Raw genomic sequence first — 17,818 nt, 5'->3', positions numbered from 1 at the left:
GAAGGGATTTAAAGAAGGAAATCCACCTTCTCTACCCGCTCTCATCCTCCTTCTATCACTGCCTCCTTCTTCCTCTTGCTCTGCCCATAGACTGTATAAATAATGGAAGTAGTATCCGTGACGTTACCCATCTGTTTCTGAAGCGATGTTTTTAGAGGCCAATCGTCAGCGGCAGCCATATTGCTTCTGTCGAGCGATTATGACGTAAAGAGGCGGGCTTTGAGCCTCCTAGCCAACAGCTACAGTGTTCCCGCCTGTCAATCCAGTCATCTGTGCCTCTCATTGGAAGACTCTAATCATATCTTTGAAATTACAGCGTTATGAAAAAAATTCCACCCCCGTACAGTGTGTGTCGATCGAGAAATGAACTATCCAGACTACACTCGTCTCTCTTACCAGGCTGTAAACATGTTTATTTCTGCTGTAAAGATTGGCTTTTTTTAATGCGGTGTATGTGGTTTCTGGTACTTTCGGAGCCAGCCTCAAGCGGATCCTCGATGAACTGCAGTTTTTAGCACTTCCAAATTGGACTCACCTCACCCTTGTATATCTCTACACTGGATTTGAACCCAGGACCATTCACTTGAAGGCAGTCCTATTCACCACACCACATTGCTGTGTTGCAGTGCCTGCTTGTTTGGGAATTTTTCATTCCACACTTTGGATTAAAAAGTTCAAAGCAAAGCTCAAACTATAGCATGAGGACAAATTGTTTCTTTCCCATCTATTATTGGAAAACTGTGTTTGGGATTCAAACCTGGTACCATTTGATTGGAAGGCAGCAGTCCAAACCACCACACCAGTAAGCTGTCTGGCAGTATTTGACCTTTGAGGAATTTTAAAGGGATTCATGGTGTTGCAGAGGTGAGCACTGTTGCCTCAGCAAGAAGGTTCCTGGTTCGAATCCCCGGCCGTACAGGTCCCTTTCTGTGTGGAGTTTGCATGTTTACCCCGTGCATGCGTGGGTTCTCTGTGGGTACTCTGGCTTCCTCCCACAGCTCAAAAACATGCTTGTCAGGTTGATTGGTCACTCTAAATCACACGAAAGTGTGAGTGTGAGTGTGTGTGTGAATGGTTGTTTGTCTCTACATGTCAGCCCTCTGACGGACTTGTGACTCCAGCTCCCTGCCACCCCAAAAGGGATAAGCAGTGACAGACAATTGATGGATAGAAGAATTTAGGCAATAAAACATATTACATAACCTTTTTTGGTTTCATAGCTGGCCTGCTAACAGATTTACTATAGGTCTAAAGCTGCTTTGAAGTTAGGCCTACCAGTTTCACCATCATCCTCAGGTCATGATGGTCATACTGTCGCAGCCTTCAGCTCACACCTGCTACACTCAGGGTGGGTACTTTTCGTCTCTTGCCCCCTTTCATGGGTCTGGCAATAAATCACTGGCTTTAAGAGTCCCCTGTGTCACTTCAAAAATGCCCCTCTCAACACCAGCAAGAGCAAGAGGTTTGTTATTCAGTTTTTTAAGAAAACAAACTTGTTTCTAGCCCAGTGGGGCTCCCAGGACTTGTCCCACCCGCCCCAATACCTCCACCCCATGAAACAAAATGCACACTGTGGGGTTTGAGAAGTGAGGCATTCCAATGAGGTCAAAATCCCATAACCTTTACTTTATCTTGAAATAACCAGCCATTTGTCATATGAGCAGTGCTTGAATATACAGTAGAATTTGGGTTAATGACCATAAAAGCTATTTGATCACATATTTTGGCAAAGTCTTTCCCAAGGTGGAATAAAGCATCTAATATATGCCCAACCAGAGGCTCTCATGGCTGTGGCCCATTCACAATGACCAAACATTTTGACCCCACACCCAAGTCTCCACTCAGTCTACCCCAAGAGTTTAGCTAATGGCACAGACAAAACACGAAAACATTGACTACAAATATGTATTCATCCCACTGTACGTGTATGCGTGCCTCTGAGTGAGTAGTGGGCTTATTTAGCTTTGTGAGTTTGGTGTGAACATACATGTGGTTCACACACTCCCTCGCTCACAGCTGGCCTGCACAGTGACAAGTCTTCACACAGCAGTGTTTTAGTAACACTCCCATACATGCACACTGACAAACACATGTGCACTGTTTCTTTTCTATGGTCTCTTCATGCCGCAAGTTGAAAAACACACTTACAAAGCTCCCGGCCCACAATCCTTTGCCTCAATCAACAGGCTATAACATTCCAGTTTCTCACCCAGGGCTGACCAATGATGACATCACTCCTCTGACAGAGACACGGGCACACCATTTACAAGGTATGAGGTGGCTTGAAGGGTTGAGACCAATTCCAAAGGCTCTCTCTCTAATGGGCTCATATAAAAGCAGCATGTTATTAGATGACATATTTTACAGGACTTCAAAAACAAACAGATCAAATCAATGTTTCTTGAAGGAAGGAGTGTTTGTGGAAGAGGCAGGTGAGCATATTCGCAGTTGGAAATCAGTTGAAGAGACTTTTATTGAAATGATTCAGTGAAGATTAAATGCCTGTGTTGTTGCTAATTGAGACTTAGCTAGCCTAGCTTAGCAATAGGAGAGCTGGCATGGAGTAAAAGCTGATATGCCTCTATAGAGTTAATGATCTCTATTTCCCAAACCTCTGTAGTTTCAGCATATTGTTTCTTGTTTTCTAACAGAGTTTTGTCCAAGTGGTAACTTTTAGTGTAGAAAGACAAGACTAATGCGAAAGAGTAAAAAGCTGCAGTTCCTAGAGTGTCCACTTGAGGCTGCATGCAAAAACCAAGGAAACACCATTCGAGCCCATATTAAAGTGTCAATTTTTAAAGAAACTTACTACTACTACTTACTCTAACACATCTGTTTTGATATCTCATCTGATTGTAATAATAGGGGGCGTGGCTTACTAAGAGCTTATTTGCCATATGGTTTAAGACCCACCTTAACTCCACCTATCAGCCTGTTGCAAGATTAGCCAGAACTTAGCTGGAAACAGCATTTCCACCATAGTAACAGCCATCATTGGGCCTCATAATGCCTTCTCACAAACCAAAAGGAGACGTCACTGTCCATGTTTTAAGCCCATTGTGTTGACAATTATGCTTAAAGGGAGACAAATTAAAACTAGAACAGCTTTCATATTTAGTTGGTAGAGTGATGATGTCATTCATATTCAGCAGAGTTTGGTTGCTTTTGGCTCTTTGCTGCTCGCCTCAGTTGCCATTATTATGTTTCTACTATTGTGTTTCTATTTTGGGAAACATCTTTGCACATGTTGTAGCGATATTAATCCCAAAAATGTAAGCATTAAGGAGGCGAGGGAAGACTTCTCTCCTACCCCACGTCATCCCATTCTCAATTCAGGTAGAGCTATTGTAATAAACGTATTCATTCATCAACGTAATTTTGCAAACATGATAATTATAAACTGGAGATCCAGGTCTGACTAAAAGATAATGCGATTAAGTGATATGAAGGTGCCCAAAATATACAAACATTGTTACACAACATCAAGTCAACATTCAAGGAAACTAAATGCTGATTTGATAAATTCAGATTATAATAGATATGATATACACAACTTTCCTAAGTTATGAGATCATAATGTAAACAAAGGACCCTAGCCATTACCATCTTTTATTACATTTGACATTTTTGCAACATTAAAAAATGCATTGAAATTGATTCTGATCAGATAAAAAGTTTCCAAATATGTCCTGTTATTGTGACCCCCGGTGCAGAGGACTTGTTATTGGAAGAAATCTTGATGGGAATGTAAAGTCACACCTGCTGGATAATCCAAAACACCCCACATACTCCCCCATCACACTTTGGTACTACTGCCTGTTTCTATATATCCACAACTTGGCAAACAGACAGAATGGTATAAGTAATATACTGTCAGACATGTCCGAGGGAGACGGGCAGTCTGTAGATTCCTGTCATGTTTGATTTACTGGTCAGATTTTTCATGCATGGGAGAACAAGTGAGTGAGAGGTATATTAATAGCTGTAAAGGAGGGGAGAAGAGGTACAGTACAAGGTCGTACATGGAAAAAGAAGTGAAAGGGTGTTTCTGGCTTGTTCTGTTTTCTTCTCTTTTCACTGGTAATTGTGAATGCTTGAAAACATAATGGTACTCTTGATTTCCAGCACTCATAAAAACTCTACAATTTTACATTTAATAATATCACAGCAAAAGATCAGTCAGGCATGGGTGGAAAAATACAAATGGACATCACAAGTCCTTTTTTCCATGATGGCCTTAGTGCGATCAATAGTTTTCATAGCTTTGTGTCAAATATTGCACACTGTGTTCAGGTGAGCACCAACAAAGCAAACTCTGACTGGTTTGGCTTATCTCTTTCTCTCTGCCCAAAGAGGATTTAGAGGCTGGAGGATGTTTAGCTCAAGAGAGACTTCAGACAGTGCTGTCCAGTCATGGAGCATGGAAAACTAAAGCCAATCAGGAAGCAAGCTGACTGAAAAGGGAAGTACAACAAACACAGCATGATGACAATATTACAGGCAAAAGATAAAGTTAAAGTTAGAGTCTCTTGCATTTTCGATTTTCGCATTTTCGTTTTTTATTCAAATTAACTCAAACTATTATCTTAATTTTCAGAAAAAAATCCAGAGGCAATGTTATAAATATGAATACTACTCTGATGTCTAACTATAAAAAGCTTGGCAAATAAGGCATATGGACTTTGTGGTTCGAGCGTGCATCAGAGACTATGGTCCTTGCTGCAGTGATCGCCAGGTCGACTCCCGGGCACGACCCTTGGCTGCATTAAACAAAGAGTACGGTCTGGAACTGCTATGTTTGTAAAAGTGTCTTGAGATAACGTTTGTTGTTATTTGGCGCTATACAAATAAAGATTGATATCTTCCCCTACTCTCTACTTCCCACATTTCCTGTCTCTCTTCAGCTGACCTATCAATATTCAAATAACCAATTAACTTGTGTTGTAATTACCCCAATGTTTTCTCATTTACTTTCTTACCTAGCGACAGAGGAGAAGATTGAGGCCACTTTTAAACTATTCGTTTCGTATGAGGGGGTCAGCCAACACCCAGAAATCTCATTACAGCATTAAAACTGAAAAAAATAACTGGACTGGGGCTCTTGGTTTGTAACATCTACCCTCAAAGTCTTTTTGGCGGTCAGTCATCTCCACACTAAAGAAGCCTGAATCAGATGAGAGATAAAACATCGTCAAGAACTTCAACAAAGTCAAGTTGTCTGTTAGGGGAACTCTGAATTTGCCCCTCACCTTCTTATCTCATTACTTTAGTCTTTAACCAACAATGAGGCTCTCTGACACTAAAAAGGTATCTGGTATTAGCATTCTAAGGAATCCCAAGCTGAGCAGAGTTGTACTTAACGCCAGCATCCTTTGGTACAATCTGAATTTGGTCCTAAGATTCAGGCTTTTCTCAAGGTGCTATTTTCTACTGAAAAATTACGTCGTGTTCCCCATTAGGTGAAAGGGTAAGGTATTGGGCCATAAACACAGGTGCCTGGTGAAAGGCATTTTGGGTAGGGTATTCTGCAGTGAGGTGTTAGTATGTGTGGAATGCTCATAGGACTCAGTGTTGACCTGGGACAAACAGATAGCATGCTGGGATACAGCAGATGGGGACAGGGCAGCTCTGGCCTTTTCAGTTTGCCATGTGGTACTCAGAGGCAGAGCAAAGCAAGAACTATTCAGTGTTGTCAAAAAATACATGGAGTTTATCATGAAGAAATTAAGCATCTTTAGAAACTTAATATACTACTAATGCATGATGGAAACAGTTACCAACCATATTATCTGTAAGATATGTCCAAGTAAAATCAAGACAAAGCAAGTTCTCGCCCAAATCACAAGAATAATTCCTCTCCTGACTTGTATTCATCCAATGCACAGAGTCAGAGAGACTGCCACATGCTGACAATACAACCAAACTGCACCCACAACCAAATTTACAATCTCCTGCAAAAACAACCCGCCCATCATGGTTTCTGTCAACTGGTGCCCTTACACAAATGCACTATTTAATGTCTGCCTTGTGACTGAAAACACATTGAAATAATCTGTATAATGGTTATAAATGTTGGCACACTTGTTAGCGGGGCAGAACAGTTAATGTACAGTCAGTGGTCCCAAATGGCCCATACATTAGGGCAGTTCACCACACTGCTCTGTTATTCCACCCTGCACGCACTGTTGCCATCATTAAATGTCAAACTAAGGGTTCTGACATGGCAGGCAAGCATGCAAGGTATAATTCGCTTGACAGAAATGCAGCTCCAAACTGCAGCTATATCCAAAACTGTGACATGGAACAGTCACAGTGTGTTTGCTCCAATTTGTGTATTTTCTGCACAGGAACCTGACGTTGACATATATTTCATGACACAAGTCTGTACTCACATCAGAGTCTATGTACAAAAGGCAACGGACGTAGAAGGAGCTTGGAGGCTAAAGTCGCAGCAGCAGTAGCACTAGTTGTTGTTAGCACTGATAGTAGCAATACAAATGGCTGCATTAGCTCAACTTATCGCTGCTTATTGATATAGTGAAACTCACATGCATACCATTATTCTCATTCGTCTTCTTCACTGTGTCTTAAGGATTTGGGTTATCCCTGATGTTTTCCCTTACTTTTTCCCAATGAACTGCTGTTAATTACACTACACACAGTATTACCATGGTGTTAGTAGGATGAGCTTTCCAAATCTAAATCTCTGGTAGTGGTGTTAACAGAAAGTAGTTGCAGCTTTTTGTGCTCAGTATGTTTGTACCAAGAGTACAAGAAAAAGAAATAAAACACCTAAAGATGTACATGTTTAGTTGACTTAATGATTAAATGTATCACCCTTGCTAGCTGGCACCAGAATTACTTGTCAGTTGAAAAAGTAATCAATATTTTTATTAGTGTAGGCCCATAATGCCGGTCAGATGTTGTGTCTAAGCTGCAGCGCATCCACCCACCACTAGTTGGAGATACTGCCATAATGCTACAATGCTCCACTCTGATGCAAACAAACACAGATGACAGATGATGTCTCGTTGCATGATGTGTGTTGTCAGTATTTTGTACAGTGACCCTGAAGGTCAAAACACAACAAAACACAACTATTAAAAAGACCTACATAAGAAAACTCATTGCTGCTGCCCCGTGGTGTTGGGGAAAGGCCTGCTACCTTTCAATCTGATGGTTCTGTGTTCAAATCCCACTATGGGCTTCCAATGTGGGATTGAAAGGATACACTTTCCTCACAATGGGATTGAACCGTGCTTTTAAACTGCTAAAAAAAATTGCGAAATTAAAAGACTATGAGGCAAGCACTGAAATGTTGGCCCGTGATGTGGTGGACAGTGCTGCTTCCTTTCAATGCTAGGGTCCTGGGTTTGAATCCTGGTGGGAACTGTCCATGGGAGATGGAAATTAAACTCTTTTCTCACACCTATTTAGAACTGTGCCTCTGTAGTTAAGTATCTAAATGGTGGAATGAAAAAGACCTACAAAAGAAACCTCTTCAAAGCAGCCCTGTGGCTACCTTTTATCTGATGGTTCTGTCTTCAAATCCTAGAAAGGAAAAGATTTGCTTTTAAACTACTACAACTAAAAACATGCACTGCCAAGCAGCTCTGTGGTGTTGTCAATATGACTGCTGTCTTTCAATGCAAGGATCCTGAATTCGGAATCCCAAACATGGACATACCATTGTAGATGAGAATAAAACACTTTCCTTGTGCTGCCGATCTGATGGTTGTGGGTTCATATCCCACTACAGATTCCAATGTGTGATGGAAAGGCAACACTTTCCTCCATTCAGGTATTAACCAGATAGAACCACACAACAATGTGCAGGGGAGCTTCTGTTGAGTAACACAAATGCAAACATTAGACCACACACACCGTTAAACAGACACAGACAAATGCAAACATGTTCCATATACAGTATAGGAGTTGAGTGAGGCCAGTCAGACCCCCTAGAAGTTGACCTTCGAACCTCAGAAAAGCACAAATATACAGTTTATTTACTCAGTCTTGGGGGATGAAACACCCATAAAAAGTGCTTCTCTTTGCCCATGAAAACCAGAACTAATAACATTACCATTCCCCCCGAACTAATATATTCCATTCTTCTGCATAAGCTTGTTAAGTTCACAGCGTTAAAGGTTAGACAGGAATATCTTAAACTGAATGAAGTCTTAGGCTGGGTGTCAGAGAGATGAAACCTTCTATTGTGTGTTTGAATAATGAATGTATTGGGCTTGGAAAAGTTTACATGGGGTGCTCATGCAGAATGAAAAAGAAAATACACAGCACCTGGACAAGGAATGTGTCCAGAAAACCAAGAGTGAATCCTGGTCAGTCAGAAAGAGGTGGCCCAGCTCGGGTCCAAGTATCTCTGCAAACAGAAGGAAAGCTCCGGGCCTGGAAACAAGATTTGATATTGCACAACACTTTGAAAAGTAGAAAAACCACAAGTTTGGAAAATGTGCCACAGTTTCAGAAGCATCCAACTCAACCCCTGTCCCTGATCCAAACCAAAACCACAGCTTGTATATTAAAATCCCTCAATCATATACTGTAAATCTATGCATTACACCACACTAAGTGACCAGAAAACCAGAAACACATGCTCAATGTGATTCAATTCAATTTAACAAAACACACAGTTTCAGAGATTACCATAGAGTTGAATAAAACTGCTCTTTTTTTTGGAGTATCACAAAATAAATGTAAGCCACAAGCAATGGGCCCTCAGACCTTTATGTACTTTGGGACTTCAGCCATGACTGTGCAGAAGTACAGGGTTACACTCACCATGAGCTAAATGGATGTGTATGACTTCAAGCAGATACTGTCAGCATACATGTTTAATTTAAAGCATATAGAATAGTGTTGCACTGGTTTTTACCAGTAGATGGGGCTTTGCTGACACATCCCTGGCATGAGCTACAGTTCTCTTTTTCATAATGCTTCTATGACAGTCTTTGTTTTACCTTCTGCTATACAACAGGAGCTATGGACACATTGTAAGAAAAGGTTAGAGTTGTTTTTTAGCTTGAACAGTGAGAGGAGGTTTTGTCATCCTTAGTTACATCCTTAAAGCAGAGACTGTACAATAAATGGAAGTAGTATCCATGACGCCACCCGTCTGTTTCTGACAGAGGTGGGAGAAAGTCATTGTTTTGCAAGTCTCAAGTAAGTCTCAAGTCTTTAATCCCAAGTCTCGAGTCAAGTCTCAAGTAAAGACAAGACAAGTTGAGTCAAGTCTGAAGTCATAGGCTTGAAATTTCCTTTGAGCACTGTTTACCAAATAAATGTCATTTTAACAATGTAACAGTCTATTAAATTTGAGAAATACAATGAGTGCATTTTGAATTGTTTTATTTTTAAATAAAATAAAACCAGTTTGACAAGACTTAGTCACAGAAAAAGAGAAAATGGTCTTCATTCGGTGTTTACATTGACTCTTGAAAGAGGTAGAAAACTGAAATAAGACCAGTGCGAGTGACAAAACTTAATCGCACAGAAAAAGAGTGCTGACATAGCGTTCAGGATATAATCAGTGCTAAGTGGTGCGACAACAAATTAACTTCTGAAGATGTTGTACAGTCATTTTAACTTATCTAATGATCAAAATCTCAAGTATTTTCAAGTCATCAGACTAAAGTCTGAATCAAGTCCCGAGTCACTGATGCCAAAGTCCAAGTCGAGTTCCAAGTCATCAAAATTGTGACTCAAGTCTGACTTGAGTTCAAGCCGTATAACTTGAGTTCAAGCCGTATAACTTGAGTCCACACCTCTGGTTTCTGAAGTGCTGTGTTGAAGCCAATCATCAGCGGGCTTTTATTTCTGCCATATTGGAAATGCTGAACTCAACCTAACGTCTGTCGAGCTAGTGTGAGGTAAAGCGGCCTTTTCGCTAACGGCTACAGGATGCCCGCCTGTCAAGCCAGCCATGTCCTTAAATGGGCAAAACTTGCAAGTTGAATCTCTTTAAAAATAACAAGTTATAAAAAAATGTACATTGTGTGCCGATAGAGAAATTAGCTATCCAACCCTAAAACGTTTTTTGAACCAGGCTTTAAACATGTCTATTTTTGTTGTAAAGATCATCTTTTTTGAATTGGTGTGTATGTGGTTTCCTATGTTTCTTCTTATTATTATTATTATAACCTTTATTTAACCAGGAAATGCTCATTGAGATTAAAAATCTCTTTTCCAAGAGAGTCCTGGCCAAGATAGGCAGCAGCACAGTTACAGAGTTACAATATTACACTAGAAATAAATACAAATAGCAGACACATACAACAGCTACACAACAGGTACCTCTAGAAAAAACAGCATGTCACATTTAAACAAAACATCTACAGACAGATGCTTCAGCCTCCAAGTCGATTAAGGACTGCTTAAAAGCATTCAAAGATATCATATCAGACAGTTTCAGATCATTTTGTAAGGTATTCCAGGTGGAGGAAGCAGCAAACCTGAAGGCATTTTTCCCAAGTTCAGCCCTGACCCTCGGAACAGATAATATTAAAAGATCCTGAGATCGATGATTATGACTTACTCAGTTCTTTTGTGCAATATATGCAAGGAGGTAAGAGGGAAGTAGTCCTAGGATGCAATAATAAATAAGAAGATGCCAGTGTTTTTTCCTGCGTGACGACAGGGAGGACCATCCTACTCTCTAGTACAGCACTCAGTGATAAGTCCCTGCAGCCAGCCTCAAGAGGACAGGCGATGAACTGCAGTTTTAGGCATTTCCGCATGTGCTTCATATTTTACGACCAGAGGTTGCCGCTTGCTCTGTAGTAATAATGTTTAGTGATTAGCTATCTCTCTGGACAGGTGATGCAAGATCTCTCAAGAAATTCAAATAACTGCAATTCTTACTATTTTTTTTTTGATGCTGCAACAGATCTGTGTTGTAACCTATTATGAATCTGAACAGAGCTTTCTTTGGTATTGGTCTCCTGAAAAGTTTCCAGTGTGTATATCCCTCACCTGAACTGACAGAAATAAGGAACATCAGAAAACTCCTAAAAGTAGGAGAGGGGGGTAAGAAAATTGACGATGTGTAACATGATTCCTTACTCAGTTGAATTTAACAAAAAGCCAAACAGCTGCTCTGTCAAGCTGCATGCACTGATACGAAGGTGCAGATCCTCTCTTGAAAGTGAATAGATAGGGTTTGGAAAAATTCCAGAATAACTCTTATTCAGTGATCTAGAGTTCAAAATGTAATCTTACCCCTTTTTAATGCCTGTTTTTACACATGGAACAAGAATTGGTACACAAGTTTCCACTGTATAATGGTGTCTTTGTCTTTCTGCAGGTGTTTGTGCCCTCACATAATGTTGAATGAGCTCCTTGTCCAGTTGTTTATTAGTGTGTATTCCCAGTGACGATGGGGTCCCAGTTGAAGCCAACTGACACCCATCATTTACAGTCAGACTCCACTTCTGATTATTTTGTCTTCTCACAAAAAAGGACCCTTATTCCAAACTCATACCTGTTCTCCCAGTTAGATTAGACAATCATCTGTGTGCTGAATCAGATTACTGCTGCCGGTATGTCTTCCATAATATGTCTATTTGTGTGAGGAGTTTTGTGGGAAAGGGGCTGTGTGTGATGTATGTACATATGTCAACTGTCCCACTGGGGGGTGCTGTGGTGTGGACAGACATTGCGGTCAATGCAACAGTGGACCACCGGGAATGAACTCTGCAGACAGGAAACAGAGACTGACTCATCACGCCACACTTTGTTTATTTTTTTATGAAGGAACAGAAAATATAGAACCGTGCTTTAAACCACATTTCCTTCCTCAATTTTAAAACCACACACAACCACAGACCTTTGGATACTCAGACTGTACTGCTACTGCTTAAAAGCTGTGATAATGGACGGAGGAGGACACATCACTCATTCGTAATTGTGTATACTCAGACACTTGGACACAAACAAAAGACACATGTATGAAACACACACACACAGAGCTTCTTTTGTCTTTAGAACCAGAGCTCCATTGATAGTTGAAATAGTCATGTGGATAATTCAAACTTACATGTTAAAGGCCAAGCAGATGTCTGGTTTTACGGTGCATGTTGTGGTGATCAGACTGTTCAACAAATCAACACAACTAACTGACAGTTTTGGGTTTTTTTTTTTCAATTTTCTTTTTATTTAAATTTAAGATAGATTTATCTATTTTTTTTTTCACAAGAGAAAACAAAGATGACAAACAAAATACAACAAAAAAAAAAAAACAACAGTCCATGTGTAGCAGTGAACCAAGGGAGTTACAGTACAGCTGTAGATTAGTGATGTTTGATACCACAGGTTTCCTTTCCGATCCAATACTGAGTAAAATTCTGGCTGTTATCAGCGATACCGATCCGATACCGATACTTTGTGCAAATACACCTAATGTGTCATGTAAATCTAAAAAAAGTAGTGCATGTCTGAGTTATTCATTTATTTATTTATTTTAAACTCGTAGGTACAGTATATCGAGGTAGCGGCCTCATTTACAATAAAGCCGAGCTAACACAACAACAGGAAAACCGATAAAACAGAGGACACAATCAAACAAAATATGTGAAAATGGTGATTTAAACACTAAAAAAAAGAAAATCAGTAAAACAATAAAACCATTAAAATAAAGTATTGTTTAATTATTAAGAACTAGAACTAGTAGTTCCCACCAACCGCGTATCATTTAGACAAGATCTCAATGGTTTAGTTACTTTCCACTGTGTTTCTGTTAATGATATACATTGCCTTAAATTACTGAAGTATCAAAAGTATCGATATTTTGTTTTGAGAATCGATTTTAGAGCATAAAGATCTAGATCCGGAAGTATCAATATTTCAGTATCGATCTGCACATCACTACTGTAGATCTTTACCTGAAATCTGTTCTATGTGGGTTAATAAACTCAATCCATCCTTTCCAACATTTATCCAAAACATCACTTTTGAGCCTCAGAGTAAATGTTAGTTTTTCCATTACAAAAATGTCATGCATCACATTAAACCAATCTATTAATGCAGGAGAATCCTGACATAACCACTTTTTCGTTATAGCTTTTTTATGCTGGCCACCAGCATTACTCTGAACATATAAACTCTGGAGAAGCCGAGAAGTTGAGGTGGCATCTTACCCAGATACAAGACTTCAAAAAAAAATCTATCTATTTTTAAAAAAAACTTGTTCCATGCTATCTCTGATTGACTTCCAGTAATTTTCAATCTCTGAACAATCTCGAAACACATGAAAGTGGTTTGCTCTCTGCGTCCCACACCCCCTCCAGCATGCTGTCTGCCCCTCTGAATGTTTTTGTACAGGTGTTATAAAGAACCAAACCAAGTTCTTCCAATTGTACTCTCTCCATGACAGGCAGTTAGTTGACTTCTATTGCTTGGCATTTAAATCCTCCCATTCCTCTATCGAGATTGCAAAGTTACCCTCGCGTTCTCCTTTATGTAGGATGTACTCGCTCCTCTTAACTCCTGAAGGCCTTTGTATAGCTCAGAGATAGTTTTGAAACTTGGCCGGGAACTGACTGACAGTTTAAGTTAAAAATAGCTGCGATTGATGTCTTTTTGTAAAATAAATCTGGAAAATGGATGATTGTTAGCATTGAACAGATTTGGACTACAAGTAGCAGTTCAAAATATGTCGGCCTCTGATATGAAAATGACTTTATCATGTGCTTTGTTCATAAAACCTTTCAACTGCCTATTATATCTGGGTTTAAAAAATAAGTATTTTGTTTTACAAGACAAAAAAAGGAAGTTGAAGTGTGACAGCCTCCAGGCTAGATTAGAAAACTAGGTTTTCAGAGGACATATTTTCACTAATCTGCTCTGACTCTTAGAGGAGATGTTATTAAGTGCACAGAGTCCTCGATGTAAAGCAAATGATCCATAAAAGAATGACTCAAATTTCTTCCTAGTCTCCGCTTTTGTTAAACATTGTAAGTCCAGGCTCTTGAAGTAGTTAACACTGATTTATGCTGAAGGTTCAAAGTAGGAAGTGAGAGTCCCCTGTTCAGAGCACCCTCAGGTTGGAGTCACTATGGAAACCCCTGACCCTGTAGCCACTGTCAGCACCTTGGCTGAATTCTTTAAAGTCCAGTCCTCGCTTTACAGCCGCGTGTGTGAGAATACCAATCAAGTTTCCCTTGCATCTGTTGACCTTCTCAAACTGACCGGTCAAGAACAGCAACGTGTCAAGACTTCAGATGTGGGGAGGAAATTCTGTTACTTCTTTTTTTTTGTCCAAAAAAAGACTGATATCTTTTGTTGTCTTGTGCTGTCTAGTCTTTGCTTGATGTTTTTCAAGGTTTCTGTGATGGGTCCATTTATGCACAATAAGAACTTGGATGGATCCAGAAGGGACCAGGGTTGGTCATGGCCCCCCTGGAATTTGGCCACCCCAAAATCTCTAACTATGATTGGCTATTTGGCTTGTCAGAGGCAGGACTTGTGTTAAAATCCTCTTTTAGGCTGTCTTGAAGGATGCTAATAGCTTTCTTTGTATTTCAATCTAGCACATTTACTATTGAATTTTAGATATCCATCCTCTTTTTGACTGCTTACAGATTCGGAGCTCTATTCTAACAAAGCGCAGGGTATAAAGAGGTTGGATTTAGACCCTTGAGTATTCACATGTATTTTGGGTGTAACATGAACCAAACCAATGAGAGTACCATCTCTTATTCCCTCTAAAAGCGGGTGCAGGTGACCAAGCAGGCAGGCACATGTTGTTTCCGCAGTGGATGTCAGTCTCACAGATTTTTTACAGGCCGGATAAATTCAACTTTTCTCCTTCCACTGTACCATTGAACACACACAGGTCATTGAATGAATTATGTCCATGCATTTCAACTGAAACAATACAACAGTAGAAATGAGCTGTGATTTTCCAAATTAGGTGACATGCTGATTTATGCACATGGTACAGCAGCATAACTCCATTCATTATTTGAATCACCGGGACTTCCTTGGTAGAATGGGGCTACGTAACCACCACGCTAACATGCTGCCATGCAGTGCCTACTTGTTGACTTTTATCCTTGAGTATATGTTTCCTGTGGTGTATGTATTCAAAAAGCTCAGTGAAGCTCACTATGATAACTAAAAACCAATAACCTAATATCAGAGTTTTGTGTTGTCACCCACCCCACTGAAGTAGGAAGTGTGTCTGTGAGTATTGTTTCTGGTATTGGTTCCTGGGTTGACTGTTATGCAGAGCTGGTTCAGCAGGTACAGACATGATCCAGGCATGTGATGACTAATGCTCGCTAACTGTCTGTTTTGTCTCCTCCAGGGCTTTGCAAAGCTCTTATCATATCTTCTGACACTGGAATTGAAAGACAAGATTTATTGATACTCAGCTTACACTTTCAAACCCACACACACATTTTAATTATAGATTAAGTCAAGACTTGCACTGGAAAAAGTTCAGTTGCAGCCTTAAGTGTATGTGAAGAAGTTGACATGATATGAAATGAAGGCGTGAAAACAATTACTGTGAGACAATGAGGTTGTTTCACATCTATTCTATAAAAGCAAGTGTGCTTATCATCAGTCAGTTGTTACGTGTTATAATACTCTCTGACCACCGAGGGGCACAGTCTAGTCTAGTAAGGCAGATCTCCTGCAGTGGACTGGACACCTTTCTTACAACATATGTAGCTCTCCAGCAGAGGTCCTCACTGTAACAGTTTACTCCTGTTGGTGCACACACTGCTGCGACAGCACATACTGCTCTCTGTTGACTCCACATAATGTCCTGTCATCTGTGGAAATGCAGAAAGGTGTTGTGAAAAATAATTTCCCCAAGGGGACAATAAAGTCTAAAAAGTCTAAAAAGTCTAAAGTTAAGAGTTTTTTAAAATTACCCCCAAGATTCACAAAACTAAGAGGTTCAGAAATCACCTGTTAAGTCCCAAAACACAAGAAAATACTGTGAATGAATAATGTGTGTCTAAATGAAGGACTGATACATGAGACTAGGACAAAGAAGTGTTTGGCTGGAAACTGAGCAGTTACTATAGATAAAAGAAATTCAAGAAGATGGCACATGTCTAAATTAATAATCCAGTTATTTATATATATATATGTTGGGTACCTTCATATAAAAGTTCTAAATAAACTCTTAACTGGGTCAGGGGAAAATATGTAAGGAGAGCTGATTATTTCAAGTTATATTCTATTTACTCAAAACTGGTATTGTACATCAGTTTGATATCTACGAATCTCTCAGTTTCACGAGAATTGTCTATGATTTCAAACTTGTGTTTTATGTCAGAAGATTTCACTTAACATCTTTTTCTGATCCCTGCTATAAAACTTGGTTAAAGAGTTCTACATCCCCATTCTGAAAAATGTTGGGACGCTGTGTAAAATGTTGATAACATTTAGAAGGTTTGCAAATCATTCAAACCTTATATTTTATGCAAAGATAACATATCAAAGGTTAAAACTGATTTTTTCATTTGAGGAAAAATAATCTGCTATCAGTTTGGGGTCTCCTTTGTTGTAAGTGTTGTTTCATTGTATGCCTACATTTTCCAGTGGGTGACAAGCTTGATCTGCATGCCAGCTAGTTTAGTACCTGGACTCTCCTGCAGCGGAGCCATTCCATTGTGATGAGTGCAAAATGTGGTTTGACATTGTCTCGCTGAAATATGTAAGGTCTTCCCTCAAAGAGGCATTGTCTGGATGGCAGTATATGCTGCTCCAAAACCTATATATAATGTTCAGCATTAATGGTGCCTTCCTAGAAATGTAAGCTACCTATGCTATGGACTCTTATGCATCCCTATGCCATCACAGAGGCTGACTTTTAACTGTGTGCTAATAACAGGCCGGGTTGCGTCTCACCTCTTTACAGCGGAGGACACCGTAGCCATGATTTCCAAAAAGAATGTCCAATTTTGATTTGTCAGACCACAGGCCTGTTTTCCACTTCATGTCCCCTGCATTTCTAGACCATTTTATATATGGCCTTCTCTTTGCTGAAATCCTATATCAGGCAAGGGTGGGACAACATTTCACTTTCTGAACTCCAGACAATGATTTCCTCGGATCCCAACTCTGTATAGTGTTTTTAGATAGTGTCCTAACTCTTTTTGGAATCAGGGTTATGGGTTAGGAGCATAGACTGTATAAAATATGGACGTAGTATACCTGACGTCACCCATCTGTTTCTGAAGAGCTGTTTGAGGCCAATCGTTGGCGGCAGCCATATTGCTGCTGTCGAGTCAGTGTGACGTAAAGAGGCGGAGTTTGAGCCTCCTAGCCAACAGCTACAGTGTTCCCGCAGTCAGCTGTGCCTCTCATTGGAAGACTAGTAATCTCAATATATTCGAAATTGCCGCGTTAGAAAAATATTCACTCCCCTCATAGTGTGTGCTGATCGAGAAATGAGCTATCCAGACTACACTCGTCTTTTGTACCAGGCTGTAAACATGTTTATTTCTGCTGTAAAGATCGTCTTTTTCACATTCATGTGTATTTGACTTCTGGTTCTTCCGAAGCCAGCCTCAAGCGGATCCTCGGTGAAATGCAGTTTTTAGCATTGAGTCCGCATTGGACTCATATCTTTAGACCGGAGATTGCCGCTTGGTTAGGAGAGAGGAAAAGTAATCGGTATAGCCACTACAATATCAACACCAGGTTCTGTGGGACTCTAGACAGTGAGGAATGAAAACAATTGTTAAGAAAACACAATCTTAAAGCTGTCTTTGTGGATGTACTTTTTGGAGCAGGAATATTTCACAGGACTGCGTTAGAACATATTCATATTTACGACTTGATT

The sequence above is a fragment of the Notolabrus celidotus genome, chromosome 10, assembly GCF_009762535.1.
Source record: "Notolabrus celidotus isolate fNotCel1 chromosome 10, fNotCel1.pri, whole genome shotgun sequence".
NCBI lineage: Eukaryota > Metazoa > Chordata > Actinopteri > Labriformes > Labridae > Notolabrus > Notolabrus celidotus.
This window is presented reverse-complemented; position numbering follows the sequence as displayed.